At 38.9% G+C, this 23,663-nt stretch overlaps 1 protein-coding gene and 1 pseudogene across 1 annotated transcript in view; one reads left to right on the plus strand and one right to left on the minus strand.

Moving 5' to 3' along the window:
• SUGCT (succinyl-CoA:glutarate-CoA transferase) overlaps positions 1–23,663 on the minus strand; it is a 723,725-nt gene that overhangs the window by 419,532 nt on the left and 280,530 nt on the right. The window lies entirely within an intron of this gene.
• The window catches only part of LOC134390826 (putative peptidyl-tRNA hydrolase PTRHD1), a 67,845-nt pseudogene continuing 45,768 nt past the window's right edge, over positions 1,587–23,663 (plus strand).

Genomic DNA, 23,663 nt, shown 5'->3' on the forward strand with positions numbered 1-23,663 from the left:
AATTGTGGTGAAAATGAATCTCAAGTAAAACACTGTATAACAAGATTTTATTCTATTTACATTGTTGCTTATTTTGGCAAGGAATGCTATTAAGAAGATATCACGTTAACTATTTTAAACATTTTCCCTTGTCCACAAGGACAAAAATAAAGTTGGTGTCATAGATAAAGCATTACATTTCTCAGACTACAGAAAGAGAATCTGCAACAGAGCTGCAAGTGAGGAACAAAGGATTTTGAGCTGAGATGTCTCAATAAACTACTGATAACTGGGAAGTTACATAGGTTGTTCATTTGCTTGCTTTTTTGTGGGCAAAGGTGAAGGGTGAGGTGGGGATTGGATAAGTAAATGTAAAGTAACAACATGCTGTCAAATATAATGTAAAGGAAGGTTTTCAAACTTTTGGATCAGTGATATGTTTAAGTTGGCATTTTCTGGAGTGTTCATTTCTTTTTAATAAATGAAGAAATGCCTGTTTCTTCCTTCAGCCTCCATCATATCACGAAATATATCTCTACCAATATAAAAATGAAAAATTTTCAAGCAGAGATAACTAGTCAATGATCATCAGAAAGTGAAGACTTAACAACAGCTGAGCCACCAGAATATAATCAGACTAAAGAACACCAAACAGATTTTGTAAGGATTAAGGTAAGATTATTATTAATTTTTTCAATAATTATTTGTTCTCTTTTATTATTGATACAGTACTTATTTAATAAATATATTTTAAATATGAGCTTTTTAAAAAATAACACACTATCACTATAGAAAATTGGTCAAGTACAAAAAAAATAGGAGAAAAAAATTACCCATGATACCATCGCCCAGAAGAAATAACTTAATAAAACAAAATACTTCTTTCTAGTATCTTTGTATTCATTTTTACATAATTAATATCTTACTGTACATAAACTTCTAGCCTGCTTTTTTTTTATTTAACATCCTATCACAAGCATTTTTTAATGTCACAAGCATTTTTTAATGACCCAAAATATCTATTCCAAAATTTGCTTAAACATTCTCCATTAACTTAAGCTGGACGTTATTTTTGTTTTATTTTCAAATCAAACCCTATATCATACAGCTAATATCACAAATACAAAATTATTTAATTTCATAGTGAAACTCTGAAACAAAATGTCCAGCCTAAAGGAAAAGTGCAGGCCACATGAGATTTTATAGTAGGTGGACCTAATCTTGTCTTGGCTGGGGGCTGTGAAGCCAGGAAAGATTCCCTAGAAAAGTGATCTCTGAGTTGAGACCTAAGAATTCATAGGCATTACCCGGGTAAAGAGCTGGGATGGGGACATCATTGCTGAGAACCTGTGGGGGGAGGAAGCAACACCCACGAGAGAATAGGAGGAAGTGCAGCCAGGTGAGGCTGTGGAGACAGGCAGGGAGCCAGGTGAGGTCAAAGGCCATAGGAAATATGTTTTTTATCATACAGCTAACGAGAAGTCACTAAAAGGACTTGAATGATCATGTCCACATTTGGAAAAGACCTCTCTGGCTTCAATGTAGAGAATTGATTGGAGGATAAGACTGGAAATAAGTATGCCAATTAAGAGGCCGCTGTGAGGATCATGGCAAAAGATGATGGTGTCTTAGATGAGGGCCCTGATGATAGAGATGGAAGGAAACAGATTCAAGAAATATTTAGATGGTAAAATCTACTGGAGATGGTAATGAATTGAATATGATAGTTGGGAGTTGAAGTCTGAGGGAGAGGAAAGTCGTGGATGACACTTGGATATCAAAGGAGCTTCTGAAATATTCCAGTGGAAATTTCACATAAGTAGGACTTGGGGACCAGATGAAAATCTTAGCCATAGATGAAAACTTCCAGAGAGTAAGATGAGGACTGAAGAATGCCCACAAGTTGGTCTTTCATTACTTCAGCAAGATGTGTCCTGGTGTCCTGATGAGAAGAGAAAGCGTTTTTGAGTGGATCAAGCACTAAACAACAGTTAAGGAGATGCAGAGAGCACATGAAAACATCTGTGTGACAAGCGTGGCTGTGAAGGGGAGAAGCAAGCAAGGACAGAGAACACAGCATAGATACAGGTGCCGCTGTGTCGGTCTGGTGGTGGGAGGCTGAGGAATTCCCACTGGATGCCTCTGCTTTCCTATAAAATAAGGGGTAAGGTCATCACCTGAGAGTAGGGTGGGGAGATATGAGACTAGAAGGCTGAAAAGAGTGGAGAAGTTCTGACTTATCACTGAAGAGAGTGGGAGAACACAGTGACCAGATAAACACAACTGGAATGCTGGCATGTTAAGAGGCCAGTTGAGTGATTTTCCCCATCATCTCTCAGTTACCCAGACATGTAATAAATGTATATTAACATTCACCAGGTTTAGGGTTTTGCCAGATGAATGTGGCAAAAAGATACAGGTGTAGGAAAATTAGAAAACTAGCCAGGATGTTATTAAGCAATGAGCCATGAACTATCTGAATAAAGGAAGAGGGTGGTAAAGATAGGAAGAAGTTATAAATGGGGCAAAGGGAGAGGTGTCAGTAGATCAGAAGTCCTGATGAAGTCTAAGAATAGTCATGATGGGAGCAGGTGAACAGGCAAAGTGGAAGAAGAGGAGACAAGGCCTGGTCAGAATGTAAAATGCTTCCTTCAGTGATTTTATGAGTGAAGTAATTTCAAGTTATGACTAGAGCCACTGTGTGAAGTGCATAAGGTAGTTGCTGATACAAGGTAGGGAGTCAACATTCGAGTGTATCATGATTATTAAATAAATACTAATATACAAGGTCCCACATAAAAGGAATTCCCCAGTGTATTCTAAGCCCTTAGGTCCTGACTCTCAGGCCCTCACAAATCCTGCAAACCACTCCCCTCCTCCTCTCCTCCTCATTCCCTTGGTTGCCTCACTCTCCATATCAGGCAAGACAGCTACAGCATGCCATGTGCACATACACCTCTAGCAGACCTTCCATCTAGGGAGAGCTCAAACCCAAGCACCTAAATGGGCTGCAAACACTCATTGCTGGGGTGTTTCTCTTGTAAGGAGTTCAACTCTCAGGAGGAAAGAAACAATTGCTTCTGCATAAAATGATGTGGGGAGAGGGCAGCAAGGGCAAATGTCTATAGTTTAAAAAGACATGGCCCAAACCAAGCCTTTCCTCATAGGAGACCAGATTTTACTATTCCTGAGGAAAGAAATCCTTGTCACTATGAGTTGTGCTAATTAAAGTGTGATAAGATTCGCTGGTATGGAGACTAAACAGAACTTGCACAGTTCTCTTCACAATCCAGTCATAATCAACTTCCTCTCCTGCGAGGTTTTTCAAGACAGAGACTATTGATGGGTGAAGGGATTAGATATCCCAACCAAACTGAAGAACTTCATAAGCAAATTGGGAGACATGGAAAGCAAACGGGCATGGAGGTTCAGAGTTTAGTTCCTCTAGTTAGAACAGTTTCAGATGTAAGATGTGACCACACCTGATGGAGGGGGATGGAGATGTAAGATACAAGAATAGAGAATATTGAGCAGAGGGAAGGCAAAGAAATAAGAAGGTCAATCTGGAATTTCTGTTACTCTTAGAATTTTCTAGTCCTTCCCAGAGACTTTGGTTTCTGGGTTTTCAGGCATGCTAGTCTGGTGTGATGATGGCCAAATTATTAAGCTGACTAAAGATGCAAACACAAAAGGACTTACAGAAGCCCCACATCGACTCAATATATCAGATAATCAAATGGGAACAGGAAAAAGGTACAACTGGAGCTTCCTGTGTTATCTTCTTAAGCTACCAAACCAGTGCATCAAATGTTTTCTCTGGCCTAAATAAAATGCGTACAATTGGTAGTAGGTCTACTTCAACAACAAGAGCAGAAACTTCAAGCCTTCCCGGGGCTACTCACTTTTTAACAAGATTTTCTTCCACAAAAGGTAAACATTGCTAAATGACTTCATCATCCACTGGAAAAAGACATTCCATGAAGTTTAACTCACTGCCATGAGAATGTTTTCTGGAATGTCAAGCAGTTATTGACTTCTGGGTCTGTGCTAGTACATCGTGACAAATATAGAGCACTATTTCCTACCACTAACAGTTCAGTTCACCTTATGGAGCTGGAGCTGGGCCGAGCCAGAGGGGAGTGTGGCACAGCCTGCTCACAAATCAGGAGCAGCGGCATCTATGGGAGAGAATGCTGCATCAAATGGTAAACCAGCCCAGGAGCCTCCAATCTCACCTACTACCAATTTGGCTTTGTCTGCACATTTTTCACACGGAATAAACCATTTTGAGAACTCACTGCTAAATACAAGCCCTTGTCTTGAATTACACAATTCTAAAGGAGACTTGAAAGCAGAATTATACACTAATTTCCTGCCCCAGATCCAGGCTAGGATTTGCCAATTCCATAGGAAGTTTAAATGTTCAGAGATATACTTGAGGCTCTTTAAATAGATTAAATTACACTTTATATCAAACATATCTAGGATTTTCGATCACTCAGTTTCTGATACTCAGTGTGGAGGTAATAGTAGGGAGGGAAATGGGAAGCTGTCTTAATCTTTTCATTTTCTTCACAACTTGTCAATGGAGATTATTTTTCTCATAAAGGAAGTCCTTTGTGAGGAGAGCCTGCTATTACTCAAAAAGAAAGTCATGTATCTTGGACACAATATAAAATGGCACATGGAGTTTTTCTTCCAGATAAGAATGGGCTAGAAATTGGTTTTGATGGTCTTGAACTGATTGTATTATAAAGACTCTCAAGCCAGAGTATTTGGAACAGCCTACCAAAAGCATCTACAATTTAGTGGAAAGTAACCAAAAAATGCTGGACAGATGTCCATTTTGATTTTTCAGGAACACTCCAAGGCAAAAGTCCTTGACTGTATCAAGCATTTTTTAAGTACTCTGTGTTGTATCTAAACATGTTACAACAATCACAGTTCTATACCAGTTATGTACCATGCATGAAAATGTCATTTCTGACAATCAGCCTACGTTTACCTCAGACTGGTTAAAAGAATGTATAGACCAGAACTTTAGTCAAGCTGTCACCACAACATTTCACTATCTTCAAACGAGGAATCAAGCTAGAAAAGGATATTAAACTACAGTTACAGTAAGAATATTCTAGAGTAGATTATAGAGTGGACTGCCAAAAAAGTTTTCCTGACATATCTTGATTCCATCATATATCAAAATGTATCAGTGACAAAACAAAGGGCATACACACTAAAACAGGGAGTAGGGGGAGACCCTGATATTAGACCTGCCCACTAGACCTGATTAGGTGTTGGGGTACAGTTCAGCTGATGGAAGAACTTCAGCTCGAGTATGGAACATTTGAGTAAGCATGGTGCAGGGAAACAGTCAGCAAGGTGAAGTGTGGGGTATGGGAAGGGAAATGGGTAAAAATTCTTGATAGAACAATTCCTGAAAAAATGTACAGTTGGAGGCTGCAAAGTCCCAGCTATGAGGATGAGGCTCAGAAACTTGGCTCTAAAGTCCTACATAAGGAATCGTAGGATAGGACGCATAAGGATAGCAAGGAAAAGGATCGAGGAACAAGAACCAGGCAGTTAACACAGTAAGAAACTCAGAGAATGTAAGCAAAAGCAGAAACCCAAGCCTTTGCACAGAGGCATACAAAGCAAGGAGAGTGGCCCCTGCTGTGTGTAGGTGTCAGGATGGCAGGTAAAAGCAACTTAGAGTCCAACATGCTGGCCTACTGTAGTTACACCCAGGATCTAGGACAATATCTGGTATAGAATAAGAGCTTCATACATACATTTTGCTAAATCAACACCAATGTGTGAATGCTGGATCACAGCAACCTAGTCAATTCAAGAAATATTAGACACTATACAAAAGGCTTGGAGGCAAAACTGGGAAGCACAAAATAGAGGAGAGAGGAAATATGAGGGACTCAAAGACACAGACCAACTGAGAATGGCAAACACACTAAGAATCCAATCCCACAACAAACTTCCTTCCTCACAGATGCTCACCCAAGTTTAAGGGTGAAGATAAATTAAAGGCAGATGATGAATGTTTTACCCTTAGGAGTTCCAGGTGTGTCCTGTAGTTGAAACAATGAGAGCCACTGTCCCCCTAATTAGGTAATTCTCATTCTTTTCACCATGGCCAAAATTTAGCCTGGTGGCATATAGGATCAGCCTCAGTACTCTTTCCAGCAAACACTCCAGATAGCTACTACCAAGTAATCAGACAAGACACTGAAAGTAAAATGGATTTGCATTCCAAATATAAAATGGGTTCCTGTACAGAGGCTTACAATCTAAAATATACATATTCCCCAAACATCTTTGGATCTGGCAGACTGTGGAGAGTGTGAGTGGCTATTCAGATCATTCTATGGAGAATGAGTGCTTATGGGAGGGCCCTGCTAACCCACAGGAGCAGGTAACATGTAGTCTTCATGGAATATCCAACTGTTTAAAATGAGCCCACTCCACGGTCAGAAAAAGCTTAGGGAAGGCTCCATCTGAGAGATGTATAGACATTTCTAAGTGAGGAAAGTGATGGAAAAGGTAGTAGTCGAAAAGCATGTGGCAGAACCTTGATAAGATGGCCAAACTTCAGGGTCTAGATTTGTTCTTTAAAAGACTCACTCCTTGTCCTGGATGATCAGATCTGGGAGCCTATCTCAGGCCAACCAACATGCATTTGAGATTAAGGTAGATACCAGAAGGATAAATTGCTACTGTAACTTGAAAGAACTATATTACAACCCAGAATACTTAAAGACTATATGACCAAGGAATTCTCTCCCTAGGAAACATAATCAGAAGGCAAGATGATCAGAGGGTTGAGCCTAGTTTAACTGTTTCCTGTCTCACATCCCCATGAATCTGGATACAGAGTTAAGCGTGAATCTGAGGGATCAGTAGCGCCTTCTGTGTGTGACTATAAGAGGAGGGAAAAATAGGCCCAGGCTTATTCAACAGAGGGGAGCCATGCTGAATTCCTAGAGGATCAAGGTCTAGGAACCATTTCCAGTCTATGAAATACTCATAAGTATAAACATGCAATCTGAATATTATTCTGTATATTCCTATGTTTCAATCATTGGTTATCCAAAAGAGTTGGACTCACGTGGGCTCATACACCATGACTGAGGTCATGCAAGTGTTATTTATGCAAGATTTGCAACAAAATTTAGACCAACTGGGAAGTTGTCCCTTCAAGCATAACTTAGCGGAGCCATTAGAAACATTCTTCCAAAACAACATGAAAAAATTTTTCAGTAAGTCCTTGCAGTAGGTCAGAAGATGAAGAAAGCAGTCATTCTTTCCTGGTCTCTATAACCACGTAAGAAAAGATACTTGCTATTTCTATGGCCCCGCACCAAACATTAACAAGTCATATTAGCTAAACAGTCAAGGGTAGCATAGAGACTCTTTTAGTTCAGAGTTTATATACCTGTTTGAGTAATTGCTATATTTTGTTCCTCTGAGATTCCTGCCCTGTTAATAAAGGTGGGAACTACCTAGGAATTTCTATGCACAGGAACAGATTGTGCTGGAAATAATTTATCATTCCCTGTCTCCTCAAACACTACAATTCTTTAGCCCGATTACATTGATATGTTTAATTTCTACTTTAGCTCAAACCCCTTGAAGAAGCAGCTCTATACGTCGTGCAACCGACTGTTCCTCATTCCCAGTTGAAGGACATCATTCCCAAGCCAGACAATGGATTCACTGGGCCAGAATCAATTACATCAGCTTGAGGGTACAAACGGTTGTGTGGAGGTGGAATAGGATGCCTCCATTAGGCTTAAGTAAGTAAGAAAGTCACAGAAAGACTGAAACTGAGACAAAAGATCAGACATATACACAACAGAGATATGGACTAAGCAACTGCCTCGCTCCTAATAGCATCCTGAGTCTCATGAATCCAAACTGTACTTTTGTTTCTGTGAAATCTCTGTAACCTTACAATAACCTCCCCCTTGCCTGCCCCAGCACCGTTTATCTGAGTTAGACTGCATTTCTGTCTGTTGAAACCAAAAGCGACTCATAGATTTCCCAAATTGTGCCACATGATGCAAATTCAAGATCACAGTATCACTAGAGTTCTTTTGCATAATAGAGTTTGGGGGGAGCAGTGAAGAAGAAGGCAGGGTCTACACCTTGTGGACTTGTCTGTTTGCCTAGCACAGGGCCTGGCATATTGGGAGGACCTCATACTTATATTTACTTGTAAATGGTTTTATACTAGAGATTTTCAACCAGCATTTCCCCAACTAGATCCACAAAACACTATTCCCTAAAGTGTTAATTAGACTCTTTTCTCTCTCTCTATCAGCACCATATACACACACCTCTTTTCATCTCAAATAAGTTTGGGAAATCCAAGTTCAGCAGGGTTTTTTTTCCACTATGCTTTTCTAAACCCTTAATGTGCTAGAGAATTTATGAATTTCCAAAAGAGACCTAGAATTTTTAAACAGAGTTTCCCGAATAAGTTTAATCATGAAAGTCTTTTTTGAAGGCATACCAATTAATTTCTCCCAGAAGAATGAGTGTTCCATAGAACAATCTGAGAAGGGATGGGTAACCTACCAGAACTACATAGGTGCAGGGACCCTGCCAACAGCCAAAAGAACCTGTAAGGTGTGATCTTTCATTTTCTCTAATTTTATTTTCACAAATTAACTGATTTATTCTGTTCGACTTAATATTATCCCTTCAAAAGGACAAACCATGTTTGCAATTTTATGCAAGTGCCTAAAAAAAGGCTTTGGATAAATACCAAACCAAAACTGCTATGACTTATTTTACCTTAATGCATCCAAATAGCTCAGTTTTTTCTCAATGTGATAGCTAATTATAGGATGTTTTTAAAATCTGATCATGAAATCTTGTTAATCGGGTGTTAAGAGCAGAGAATGATATTCGCAAGTACCAAATAGTTTATGTTCTTCAGGAACTTCTCTCAAAACGTTAAATTAAAAATTCAGTTTTTAATTATATAACTATAATTATATATAGTATATATAATTATAGTTATATAATAAATTCTAACTATATATAATAAATCTAACTATATATAATAAATTCTTTTACTTCTCAGATAGTCATCCCTCTCTGCTTCCATTTTCCTACCATTCAATTATTCCTTTCCTCCATATAATATGACTTCTATTCCAGTCCTCCACCAAAATTACTCTCAAATGACATCTTAATCACAAACACTTTTTCTGTTTTCACATTTCTTGACCTCCTTGCCCCCAAACGCTACTCTCCTTTTTTTCCAAGAAGAAACAACACAATCTTCCTTCTTTCCAATAGCCATTTTTTCCCTTCTGTGTGGTATTTCCTGAGGTCTTCTCTTCGGCCAGCTTCTCTTCCTTCTCCTCACCCTTTCATTCTGTGACCTCACTCACTCCCATGACTTCTTTATGGATGAGCTCTGTAACACTGATCCACTGCAAGCTCTGTACTACATTCCTCAAAGTCAGTAATCAAAACTGAACTCACTAACTACCATCTGAACCACGATGGGAACAAGATGGGAAATTGCACTTGAGGAGCACCCTCGTAAAGCCAGGACACATAAAGACCTGTTTTACTTGTAAAGAATGTCAGTGAGACTGGCAGCAGAAACCTCAGCATCAATTAGAGAAGCCAGGTGAGAATGCTAGATAAAATAACCGTCAAAACAGAATTTTAGACCTAATGGCCGCTAGGGCTCAAGGGAAGAGGAGAAAAGACCTACAGAGTTCATGAAGGCAGGAAAACCACAATGAAAGGAAGAGAAGATCGCTCCCACCATTTCAAGCCCTAGCTGCGTTATGGCTGGAGCTGGTGAGCACGTGGAGCAAGAGCTGGCAAAAGCCACTGCTGTGTCCTTTGTATGAAGTTGTTTGGAGGCAGCAGGGGAGAAGAGGGCCTTGGTGGCTGCCAGGCCAGCAAGACCACTAACAGGGTTTTTGTGGATCCACATAGGAGCAAGGGGTCACAGACAACTGAGAAAAGGAGTCACTCAGAGACAGATACCAGTGAGTCATCTTAAGGGACTGGTACATGGCCAGTCCTATGGGAAGTGCCTGGAGTGCAGGCAGTGGGGAGACAGGCCACTGGGGGAGCATCAGGGCTCAGTATGAACAGCTGACCTGCCCTCCAGTCAGCATGGGCCCACTCGGTGGAGACTGGTCAGGAATAAAGAACTGCAGGGGGAGCAGTTTGCTGAAAAGACTCAGGCCCAGACCAAAGTTTCCACACAACCCAGGTGTACCAGATCTCACAAGACACGGAAGTGCTTACAAGGTCAACAATTAAAACCTGAGCTGCACAAAAAGCCTCACCCAGGGAATCAGCAGCAAAGCAGCAATGTAGCTCAACCACAGGGCTCAAGTATAAGTCCCCACAGGAAGTTCCCCCATTTTAGAAGTAAGCAAAGGACAACAAATTAGTTCCTATGTAGAGTTTAAGTGGTGGGAACAGCAAATAATCCAACACAGAATTGAAAATAAAAAACAAAATACCCACAGATAAGACACAAAGTTTGATATTAACCAGTAAAGGTCTCACATCACCAAAGAACACCTATAAAACCTAGAAGGACTGGAAGCCCCCTGGACTCCCAAACTGGGGAGAGAAGAGGGCTGTGGGCCACAGCCACACTCCCCGATGACCACAAGCAGCCCGGTGACAACCACCAGGCCACCACAGGAAGTACCCTTGGATCCCAAGCCAGGGTGGTGGGGTGCCAAGAGTCTCAGCAATGCCACACTCCCGACATCCACAACCACCCCAGTGACAACCACCAAGCCACCACCAGAAGTGGCCAGGCTCATGAGCTGGGGCAGTAGTAGACCAAGGGCCTCAGCCATGCCCCCCCCCACAACAACTGCAACCAGCCCAGCAATGACCAAGCCACTGCTGGAAGCCCCCTGGTCTTCCCTGTCAGAATGAGGGGTATGCCATGGGCCTCAACCACACCCCCCATTCCTCCTCCCTCCACCCTGTTTCCCTCCACCTTTCCCTCTCCCCTTCCCTCCAACTGCTCCACAACATCTTAGAATGTAAAAAAAAAAGGATATTAATAAATAAATTTTAAGAAAACAAATAAAGGTAACATGTCACACTATGAAAAATCAATAGCTAATTCTCAAAAAAAAATTAGACCTAATTAAAATATTCTTAAAGCATGATCTTGATATAAAGTCATTTTCAGACTCACAAAATCTGAGAGATCTTATCACCACCAGATCCTCACCAAAGCAATTTCTAAAGAATAAACTTAAGAAAGGAGAAAATTGAACCTCAAAGAACTGAGGTAGAAAAGGGAATGATGAGAATATAAAATAATAAACATATGAGAAAATCTAAGAAAACACAGATACAGAAACAGTAATAATAATGATGATGACTACAGTACTAGTGGACATTAACCACTATGATCTCTCTTCAAGAGAGAATCAGATATAGGTTGATGTTAGGAAGATGATGGAATAAGAAGACCCAGACCCTCCTTCCCCACACACAGACACTGATTCAACAACTATACACAGGCCAATTTCCCTTATGAGAAATCCATAAAACAGTTAACAGGCTCCTGCACTGCATGCAAGCACAAAACCAGCCACACCAAGGCCTATAAGAAAATTTGTGATGGTCACTCACCATAGTCCATCCCCCCCAGTTTAGCACAGCACAATGGAAGAAAACTCCCAGCTCCCAGCTTCCAACTTCTCCCTGGGGAAGGAGAAGACTAAAACATACATCCAACTGTACAGGATTTTCAGGGGACTGCCCAAGGGACTGGCTTCTGTCTCACCCAACTTGGAGCATTGACAAGACCTGGCATAATGTAGAAGCCTGGGGGCTACTGAGAACAAAAGGGAGCTGGGAAGTTTTCACAGCTCCAGAAAACTGGCAGTAGCTCAGACAAACACCAGAGGAAGCAAGAGATTATGATCTCTTGGGAGGAAAATTTTAAAAAAGGTACATTCCTCTAATGTAATTTACACACACAAGTCCAGAGAAGATGTAACCACAGAAAATATTTGAAAAGCCCCTGTAATCTCTAGTCAGGTTATTTGGTGAAAGTCTTTCCCTGCCAAAGATAGTCCATAAAGACTGGGAGAGGCAGCAATTTTTTCAAATGTGAGGATCCCAACATGAAGTTACAAGGCAAAGAAAGAAACAGGAAAACATGGCTCAATCAAAAGACCGAAACAAATTTCAAAAAACCAAACCTAAAAAAACAGAGCTATATTAATTACCTACCAAAGAATTCAAAACAATCATCATAAAGATGCTCAATCACCTCAGGAAAATGATGTACAAACAAAATGAGAATATCAACCAAAATACAGAAAACATTAAAAAATAACCAAACAGACATTTTAGAGTTAAAGAATACAATAACTGAATTGAAAAATTCACTAGAGGGATTCAACAGCAGACTTAATAAAGCAGAAGAAAGAATCAGCAAACTCAAAGACAGGTCATTGTAAATTACCCACTCAAAAGAACAAAAAGAAAAAAGAATGAAAAACAGGGAAGAAAGCCTAGGGACTTATGGAACATCATCAAGTGACCAATACATATGTTAAGGAAGTTCTAGAAGAACAAGAGAGAGAGAAAGAGCAGACAGCATATTTGAAGAAATAATGGGGAAAAAGCTCCTAACTCCAAGGAAGGAAAGAGACATTCAGATTCAAGAAGCCCAGAGGACACCAACTATACTAAACACAAAGAAGTCCACACAGAGATACATCATTATCAAGTTGTCAAAAGTCAAAGACAAAGAGAGAATTTTGAAACTAGCAAGATAAAAGTGAAATCATATAAGAGGAAGCTCTCATAAGATGATCAGAGGATTTTTTTCCAGCAGAAACCTTGAAGACCAGAAGATGAGATGATATATAGAAAGTGCTGAAAAAAAAAATCAACCAAGAATACTATATCCAGCAAAACAGCCCTTCAAAAATGAGGGGAGATACAGAAGGAAAGTTCTTCAACATAATAAAGGCCATTTATAAAAAACCCACAGCTAACATTATAATCAATGGGGAACAGAAATCCCTTGGGCTACCAAGCCAGGGAGCGGGTAGGGCTGAGGGACTCAGCCATGCCCCCCAACATGTGCAACCAGCCCAGTGATGACCACCAAGCTGCCACAGGAATTACCCCAGGCTCTCCTAAGCTGGCAATGGGGGGCCTCAGGCCTCAGCCATGCCTGCCCCCAACACCTGCAACCAGCCCAGCAATGACCGAGAAACCACTGGAAGCCCCCTGGTCTCCCCTGCAGGAATGAGGGAGATGCCACAGGCCTCAACCTCACCCCTCCTCCTTCCTCCTACTCCCATGCTATTTCCTTCCTCTTTCCTTCTCCTCCTTTCCCCCAACTGCTCCACAACATTGTAGGATGTAAAAAAATAATTTTAATAAATAAACTTTTAAAAAACTCATATGGAAAAACAAAAGACCACGAATAGCCAAAGCAATCCTGAGCAAAAAAAGTAAAACCAGAGGCATTACATTATCTGAATTCAAATAGTACTACAAAGCTATAGTAAACAAAACAGCATGGTTCTGGCATAAAAATAGACACATAGACCAATGGAACAGAACAGAGAACCCAGAAATCAACCTAGGTACTTACAGCCAACTGATCTTTGACAACGGCACCAAGAACATACATAGGGGAAAGGACAGCCTCTTCAGCAAATGGTGCTGGAAAAACTGGGTATCCATGTGTAAAAGAATGAAACTAGACCCATACCTCTTGCCATATACCAAAATCAACTTAAAATTGATTAAAGACTTAAGTACAAGACCTGACATGATTAAATCCTAGAAGAAAATATATGGGAAAAACTTCAGGATGCAGGACTGCACAATGATTTTACAAATAAGACCCCAAAAGCACAAGCAACAAAAGAAAAAAAAAATCAAATGGGATTCTATAAAACTGAAAAGCTTCTGCACAACAGAAGAAACAGAGTGAAAAAAACCTACAGATTGGGAGTAAATATTTGCAAACTATACATCTGACAAGGGATTAATATCCAGAATATACAAGGAACTCAACTTCACAGTGAAAATAAATAAATAATAAATAAATTCAATTAGAAAAAGGTCAAAGGAGCTGATTAGACATTTTTCAAAAGAAGACATACAAATGGCTATCAAGAATATGAAAAAACGCTCAACATCACTAATCATCAGAGAAATGCAAATCAAAACCACACTGAGATATCATCTCACCCTAGCTAGACTGGCTATAATCAAAAAGACTGAGGATAACAAATGCTGGCAAGCATGTGGAGAAAGGGAACTCTTCCACACTGTTGGTGGGACTGTAAATTAGTACAGCCCTTATGGAAAACAGTATGGAGGTTTCTCAAACAACTACAGATAGATCTACCATACAATCCAGCAATCTCACTACTGGGGTATATACCCAAAGGAATGGAAATCATCAGGTCAAAGGGATACCTGCACTTCCATGTTCATCACAGCTCTGTTTACAATAGCCAAGAGTTGGAACCATCCTAATGTCCATCAATGGATGACTGTATAAGGAAAATATTGCATATATACACAGTGGAACACTACTAAGCCATAAAAAAAGAAAAAATTCTGCCATTCACAGCAACATGAATGAGCTTGGAGAAAATTATGTTAAGTGAAACAAACCAGACACAGAAAGAGAAATACTGTATGTCCTCACTCTTAATTGGAAGGAAAGAGAGAAAGACAGAGAGACAGAGAGAGACAGAGGCGAGAGACAGAGAGAGAAAAGAGAGAAAGACCAACCATAATACTGAACTTTCAGGAGAGAACAGATCTATAATTACTAGAGGCGGGAAAAGGGGAGGGGAAGGTGGGTTAGGGAATAATTTGGTAAGGGACACAAAGAATAATTATGACTTGTAATGATGAACATGTTAATAATATTGATTTGATCATACTGATTTGAACATCACATACATCACACAAATACTGAGAGTCAACTCTATACCCCATAAATATGTATATTCAACTGTTTCAATTCAATAAATAAATTGGTAGCACATTAATATACAAATAATTACCTAACTGAAATAGAAACCATGAAAACAATCCCATTTACAATAGCACCAAAAAAAATAAAACACCTAGAAATAAATTTAACAAAGGAGGTGAAAGATCTGCACACTGAAAACTATAAACATTGATGAAATAAATCTAAAAATACAAAAATAAATGGAAAGATATACCATGCTTATGTATTAGAAGAATTAATATTGTTAAAATGTCCAACCCAAAACAATATACAGATTCAATGCAATCTCCATCAAAATCCCAATAGTATTCTTCACAGAGATAGAAAAATCAATCCTAAAAGTCATACTTTCAGATTATAAAAGACCCCAAATAGCCAAAACAATTCTCAGAAAGAAAAAACAAGTTGGTGGCACCACACTTCCTGATTTAAAATTGTATTACAAAGCTGTAGTAATCAAAATATTATGGTTCTGGCATAAAAACAGACCAGTGGAACAGAATAGAGAGGCCAGAAATAAATTCAAGCATACAGCATCAACTAATTTTTGACAAGGGCACCAACAGAACACAATGAGGAATGGGCAGTCCTTCCAATAAATGATGCTGAGAAAACTGGATTTCCATGTGCAAATGAATGAAATTGGACACTTATCTTAACCATACACAAAAATCAACTCAAAATGGATACAAGACCAGAGATTATAAAATTCCTGGAAAAGAACAAGAAGGAAAAACCTCCTGGACATTGGCCTTGGTAATAATTTTTTAAATATCACACCAAAAGCTCTGGCCACAAAATCAAAATTAAATAAACAGTACTACATTAAACTAAAAAGCTTCTACATAGCAAGGGAAACAATCAACTAAATGAAATGGCAGCCCATAGACTGGGAACAAATATTTGTGAACCATATATCAGATAAGTGGTAAATATCCAAAATTTATAAAGAACTCATACAACTCAATACTGGTAAAACAAATAACCTGATTTAAAAATGAGCAAAAGACCTGAACAGACATTTCTCCAAAGACATAAAAATGGCCAACAGGCATATGAAAAGATGCTCAAGAACATTATTCACCAGGGAAATGCAAATCAAAGCTACTATGAGATATCATCTCACACCTGATAGAATGACTATTACCAAAAAAGAAAAGAACAAGTGATAGTGAGGATGTGGAGAAACTGGAACCCTTGTGCACTGCTGATGGAAAGGTAAAACAGTGCAGCCCCAAATAAAAGCAGTGTGGAGGTTCCTCAATAAATAAATAAATAAAACTACCAAATGATCTAGTAATCCCGCTTCTGGATATTAATCCACAAGAATTGAAATCAGTATCTCAAAGAGGTATATGTACCTGCACTCCCATGTTCACTACAGCATTATTCACAGCAGCCAAGAGGTGGAAACAACTTCAATGTCCACCAATGGATAAAAGGATAAACAAAATGCAGTATATATATACAAGGGAATACTATTTATCCTTAAAAAGAAAGAAATCCCATCATATACTACAGTATGTGTGAACCTTGAGGATGCTATGCTAAGTGAAATAAAACAGTCACTGAAGGACAAAGACAAGTACTTCATGACTCCACTTACATGAAGTATCTCTGGTAGACACACTCACAGAAGCCCAGAATGGTGGCTGCCAGGGGCTGGAGGGAAGGGGAAATGGGAAGTTTCTGTTCAATGGGTACAGAATTTCAATCACATGAGATGAACAAAGTCTAGAGATCTTCTGTACAACAATGTGCACATAGTCATAAATTTGTTAATAGGGTAGATCTCATGCTACGTGTTTTTTACTGCAATAAAAAGAGAGAGAAAGAAGAAGGAATCTGATGGGAGATGAATAGTTAATTAGCTAAAGCTTCCAGGTACTCCCCTTTGGGTTCCAATTCAACCCCATTTGCTCCTAGTACTCCCAGCCAATGAGTCAGCACAGCTCACAAGGTAGAGCCAGACCATTCCTGCCCACCCTAGGGCTCTTCTAATCAGCAATCTGTGCTTTAGGGCTCCCCTGACATGTCAGAGGTTTTCTCAGAGCAGCACTGCAGTCACAGGCCCTTCCTCCCCATCTTCCTTCTTTCTGTCTCCTTTCGCAGGTGTCAAACCTGCATGCATGTCTGGAAGCTCTCCCCACCGATTCCTGTTCCACAGGTGTTCCTCCCAGTTAGCCTCTGGAATGTCTAATTCAGCTTTGTTATCAGCTTCTCAGAGAACCTAAACTGACACAATAACTGATTATAGGATTAAAATAAAAATGAGCTGGAAATAAATACTGAAAGTAAATACTGAACAATAATAATACATAAGCAGAGAGACAAATGGAGTTAAAACACTGCTCATAATGTTTGAGAGAAAAGTGGAGATATTAACAGTTAAAGCTTTTTAAAGTAGCCACTGAAAGATAAAAGACAGAAACAAGAGTACACAACATCCATACTATTTAAGGGGAAGTGGCATTGACGTTGAAGTAGACAGAGCTGAGTGTGAATCTCAGTTCTACCATGTACTTAGGGTCCTTAACAGATATTTCTGCCCACCAAAAGAGGTACTTTATTTTTAATCAAAATCAGTCTGTATGTCACTTGTTCTTATTCTAAATAGTTTTTAATCACTTGTGGTCATATCAAATAAGTCATCTTTCCAAAAGATTCCAGGATAGAAGGCCACTGGTGATGTTGGAGTCTAGTCAGGATAGGTTACTGAAATCTGTCTTAGACTCAGAGCCTGTTGGGTCTGAGACAGATACAGCTCACAGGTGTGTACCATCAATCATAATAGTCCCTGTGCTGCACTCCCTAAGAATACCAAAAACCCACCTTGTTGGCCAGCTGATGGAAGAGGTTTCTGCCTCAGGTTCTCTACTAAGTACCTTTGTTATCCTGTTCAGAATGTTATCCTAAATGGTGGGTCACTTAGCTAGGACTCTGAAAACCTAGTAAGTTCTCTCAGTCCTTTCTCAAGGGATAGAGTTCATCTCCCCATAATAGATCTTTCACTGTGAAGAGAGAATTATGTGATAGCTACTAATTATTAAGTGGTTACTGCATGTGCCAGACACAATGCTAAATTCATTTTATGAATTACCTTGTTTGACATATGTATCATTATAAACTTACTGTTGAGGAAACAGATGTACTGAAAGAGGAACAGTATCCTCAGGCGCTCATTGGCAGAGCCTCCCTGGAACTAAGGTGCTACTACTTTCCTGACTTTTAATCTGCTACCCCACTACATAGAAACCTAGCTGGTGCTTGCCTTTCTTGGTTCAACCTGACATTCTTGGATAATTGTCACCTGAACGTACCTAAGATCACAATATCCTTTATAAATGGTGTATGGTTCCATCCTGGTAATGTCATAAAGGCCAGCCTCTGCTAACAGATAAGGGTCTCCAGCACCAAATCTCCACCCCCAAAACTTTCCTTTCAGCTGTATACTGAGGGTCACTTTGTCGTACCCCAACACCACCTCTCCTGAGTCAAAAAAAAGCTTTAATTTTGTCTGAATCCAGTTGTTATTTCTTTTCTCTAAATGTTCTGGGCTTGGAGACAAGAGACCAGGATTCTGCCACTAATTTACCTTAGGAAAATCACTCAAACTTGTCAGGTCAAAGTTTCCTCATCTATAAATTTAGAGTGTTAGACTAGTCTCTTCTAGCTATAAACTCTGTGATTTTAAGATCAAACATGAAATCCTGATAAGAAGATTGTAATAAAACAATGAAACAGAAAGAAAATGGTCTGGTCTAGAAGATACTGCTTATTCTATTATGACTGTTTGGAGCTATTTTATACACGACGTTTACATGCCCTTAGAAACATTTAAAGTGAGGAGATTTTATAAGGTAAGAAACAAGAAAGCCCTCACACAAATGATATTTAAAATGAGGCTCCACATTTCACAACACCTTCATCGTGTATAAATAGAACATAGCATTTACAACCACTTACACTGTAATATATTTCTTTTGGCTGAGAGGTAATGTTCAACTACATGAGTTTCTGAGAACACTGACTTTTTTCTTCATGTTGCAGAGTAAAGTAATACTCTTTTGTAAAGCCATAGGGTCCTTAAGTATTCAATCTAATTATCACTGTGTTTTTTGTAAGTAATTATAATGGCCCCCAATTCATTGAGCACCTACTATTGGGCTGCGCCTATGCTTGGTAATTTACATACATGATCTCATTTCTTCAACATGCCTACAAAATACGTATAATTATACCACTTTGCTCATGAGAAAATCAGTCCTCAGAGGGTACAGTAGCTTAACTGAACAACTGTTAAATAAAAATCCAGGAGGAGAACCCAAGTCCATTAAACTCTGCTCTGCCATTCTGCCTTGAAACAACTTAAAATAAATCTGCTCTCTAAACAGATAATAACAGTCGTGAAATCTATTGAATCCTTATCATGTGATAACCCTTCTAGGCCTCCTCACAACCTCATCAGTTAGGCACTAGTATCATCTCCATTTCATAGGTATGGAAACAAGCATATAGAAGTTAAGTAACTTGTCCAGAATCACACAATTTAAAAAGATCGATGCTCACAAACTCCTTCCTGAAAGCCACCTAAAATCCGGTAGAAGCTCAAGACCTAGAAGAAAAGTACTCATTTCTTCTCAAGTTTCTCAAATTTATATCTAGGATGATTAGATTAATAAGACAGCACTTACAAAGTTTCAAATAAGTCATGAAATTCTTCCACCTTCAATCACACACCCGTACACTTATCAAGAACGTACAAAAAGAAATGACCTCCCAGGTTTATATATACTCCAATACTCCTGTCACCATCTCAGTTGCTTCAGTTCACCACATCTTGCTTCCTTTCTTTATGAAAACTACATAAGCAAGTGTCTCTGCTCAAACCAGTGAGGCCACATAATAACGAAGATCACAATAATGTCTTTCAAATGATTATCTCAGACTCAACTGTTTCTGCCAATTGATGTACTATCCCACCAAGGCAGAGCATGCTTTCAAATTTAAATTTCAAAAAATAATTTATGAGGTAAAGTGTGATAGACTGACCACTTTGAGATCCTAAAACTTGTTTTTTTAAGAAAAAAATTATAATTATTGAAAATAATTATAAGTAGTCTGTTACCAGCCCAAAGAGAGGCACATAGCAAAACTTTTGTGAAATAAATGAGGAAAACTTGAATATGGGGAGCAGAAATAATATATGGCCAGTTGTAAAATATGTTTTAAATAGCATAAAGTTTATGATAAACCTTAATTCCAAATAAACCTCTTGATGTTGTAAACATACACTGTGTTGGAGTGTTTAAAAAATTTATATACAGAATCAAATTCTCCATTGCAACATTAATTTTCCATTACCTTTTCAATAGTATCCTATGAAAACATACACATACAGCAGATGAATATTTTGTGATAGCAACACATGGGAGCCAGTGCAATGAGGTTTATATCAATGTTTCCATTTAAGCTACTTTTTTTCAGTAGGTTAATGACTGGACTATAAAAATGCAATTAAGTGAAATCTGGCAAGTGTGTTTTACTAAGTAACATTTAAAAAAATAAAAAACAAGAAACTGAAAGGACTAACCATGTGGAAGATTTTTAAAATTATTTTGAAGAATAAGTACTGTAAAGGCAAGTAACACAAAAGCTTTTGGCAACTAAATTTATAAATATATTTTGGAAGTTTGATGCCAAATAAATTTAGTCATATCTTGTTTTATGAAATAGTCTGTTACTTCAGATAGTTTGACATGCACTTTCTTTCTTACCAGATATGACATGCATCAGCACTACCATTAATATTTTTCCATAGTTACTAGTCACAGTATTTGAGAGTCCAGGTATTCCTACGGTGGTATGCCAAAGAGTAATAATGAAATTAAATGTGAAATGAGACTCCACTTAAAATTATACCTCCGATAACTTAATAGAATTGGGAATATGGGTCAGGAGTCAAAGACATATGTTAAGAGGCCAGCTCTGTCAGTTGCTAGTTTGTGTGACCCAGGCAAGCTATTTAAACTCTGTGTGCCCCAGGCATCTCATTTTTAAAATGATTTTTTTTTTAAATGATATAGTACCTATCTCATAGGGTCCATTCATTATAAAAAATTGAACATCTATTGGGGCAAAAAGCAATAAACTCTCTGAAACTTGCTTTATTTAAATACAATATAAATTATTCTTAAATCATAGAAATTTCTCAAAATGAAGTATTAGTAATTCTTAGTGATGTTTTAGGGAGGATGTTTGTTTTGACAACTACTTAATTTTCTATGATGGCAGGGATGAATAGTAGCAAATCATTTCAAATTATGTTAATTATTTGGCTACTACAAAACATCTGCTTAGTTTAAATGTCATAAATTAGCAAAGCTACCCAAAGTACTTGATGTCTAATTCAACATATACTCACTGAGCACCTACTTTATTTAAGGAAGATGCCAAAGGAATATGAATTGGTTGGAACATCCTAGAAGTGGTAACAACTACAAGTTTAAGATTTTGACAGGAAGAAAAAAGAATGAATTCTAGGTGGAGGGAAAAAACATATGCAAATATAGCACACAAAATAGCCAGGAAAATTTTCAGTTGTAACAAAGGGTTCAAAGATAGTGGAAAATGAGGCTAGACAAATACAGTATAGGTCAAATTGTAAAAAGATCAAGAAAGTTTTTATATATAATTTTATGAAAAATGTGTCAAGAGTTTTTCCAAAGGATTGAATAAAATAATACATACGGTAAGTTTTAGTACAGTGCCTGCTTCATACCAACCACTCGAAAATGCTAGTCAATAAATAAGTGGTTTGTTAAAAATTTAATTACTCCCTGTTCTAAATACCAACAAAATAGTACCAACATATAAACACAGGACTGTACAACATATTTCTACCCCACTCCCACCACATTGCACTTAGTTTATATTATAAATTTAAGACTGGTTTAGAAGCATTTACATCCATTTTAATTGTGTTCTACAGGCTTTCAGGGATCAAAAAAGGTGCAAACAGTCCCTTGAGTCACTTAGACCTGGTCTTGATCTGGGGGCAAATGACATTAGTGGTAGATATTGGAAGTCAAATGTTAAACACCAGATCAGCAAAACACCACTATTGTTTTAACAAGTAAGGGAGAGAGTTGGGCAAGATAAACAGCCCAAGGCTAGCAGGTCAGAGTTCTTTGACAACTGTTCAGAAAGATCTGCCATTGTCTGTGGATGAGTCACAGCTCAGGGTTAGGGCACAGTCCTAGGAACAGTGACAAGCACCAGTTAGCTAGGAATGGTGACAAGTATCTGTCCTAGAAACTTCTCAAGAAAGCATTTTCTGACCTTCTTAGCCAGGTCCCATCTCCCAATGGCAGGCTGTCATGGCATCATATACTCTCATTTCTAGTAATCTTACTTTTATTAAGATGATTGTAAATTGGTCTCTTTCACTAGACAGTAAGTTTAATGAAAGCAGGGGCCATGCCTACTGTCATGGCTCACCACTGTGTCTCCAGTGCCTGCTACAAAGTAGGGAATTAATAAATACATGTTGAAGGGATAAATGGCAACATAAATCAAGAGGCTAATGAAATTCAGTCTAATCATCCTTCCAAACTGAAGTCCAAGAGGTATGCTCAGCTTAGATTCTGGTATAGTACCCAGGAGCAGGGCTAGGACATAGGAGTCAGGTGTCACTTGCCCTGAGACCTCTCAGTGCAAATGATCGTGCAAGACGTGGGGTACTGAGGAGAAAAAAAAGCAAAAGCCAGCAACAGATCTCCAGGACTTGACAACAAGATGCAGACTCAGAAAACTAGATGAGAGAAAGAAGTTACAGGCTAGAAAAATCCCCTGAGCTGCAAAGAGTAACTGCTCAAGAACCCTGAAAGTGCCAGAGGTCTCAGGAGTGAGTTAGGAAACATCTGTTCCAGCTCCTTACCTGGCTGGACAAGATAAGACTTTGCACAACCAGAGATATGGGAAGGTAAAGAAGGGGTTTCCTGAGAGAACTACATAAATAAAGGCACAGGGAGGAAACATGACCAAGTGGATTTGATAAAAAGATATGTTAGGTGAAGGGAAATACTGGAAACACAGTTGGAAAAGTAGGTTGGAGCCTTAATAGCCTCCATAGTAAAGAAGCTGAACTCTAATCAATAAACCTTAAAGAGCCTCTACAAGTTTGTGAGCAGGGGAAACACCTGATCAAAGCTCTGATTCTAGGTTCACTGGAAGGAAGAGAGAAGGTGTGGTTTGTACAGTTTAGTCCAGGCAAGCAAAACTGAGGTAGGCTATGTCCACAGAAATGGCGACACAAATCACAACAGCACAGAGAACCAGCAAGGCAGTCTCCCCCTCAGCACTTAGAAACGTAGGATGAAACAAGCACACATACTCTTCCTAAAAGCAACTTACATGTGCCCTGACTCCTGCCCACTTCTATACCTGCATTTCCCATCACCATTCTCTAGAGACCTTCACTACAGCTAGTGATAACAACACGCCCCATACAGTACCCACTCACCTGCCTTCACAGAATGCTATTCCTTCCCCCAGAATGTCCTTTACCTGCTTTCTCCGTTTATCAACTCCTTCCCATGCTTCAAAATTCATCCCAGCATCTGATTTTCCTGAGCTTCTCCTATGATCTCCTCAA

The sequence above is a fragment of the Cynocephalus volans genome, chromosome 11 (genome assembly GCF_027409185.1).
Source record: "Cynocephalus volans isolate mCynVol1 chromosome 11, mCynVol1.pri, whole genome shotgun sequence".
Classification (NCBI taxonomy): Eukaryota; Metazoa; Chordata; class Mammalia; order Dermoptera; family Cynocephalidae; genus Cynocephalus; species Cynocephalus volans.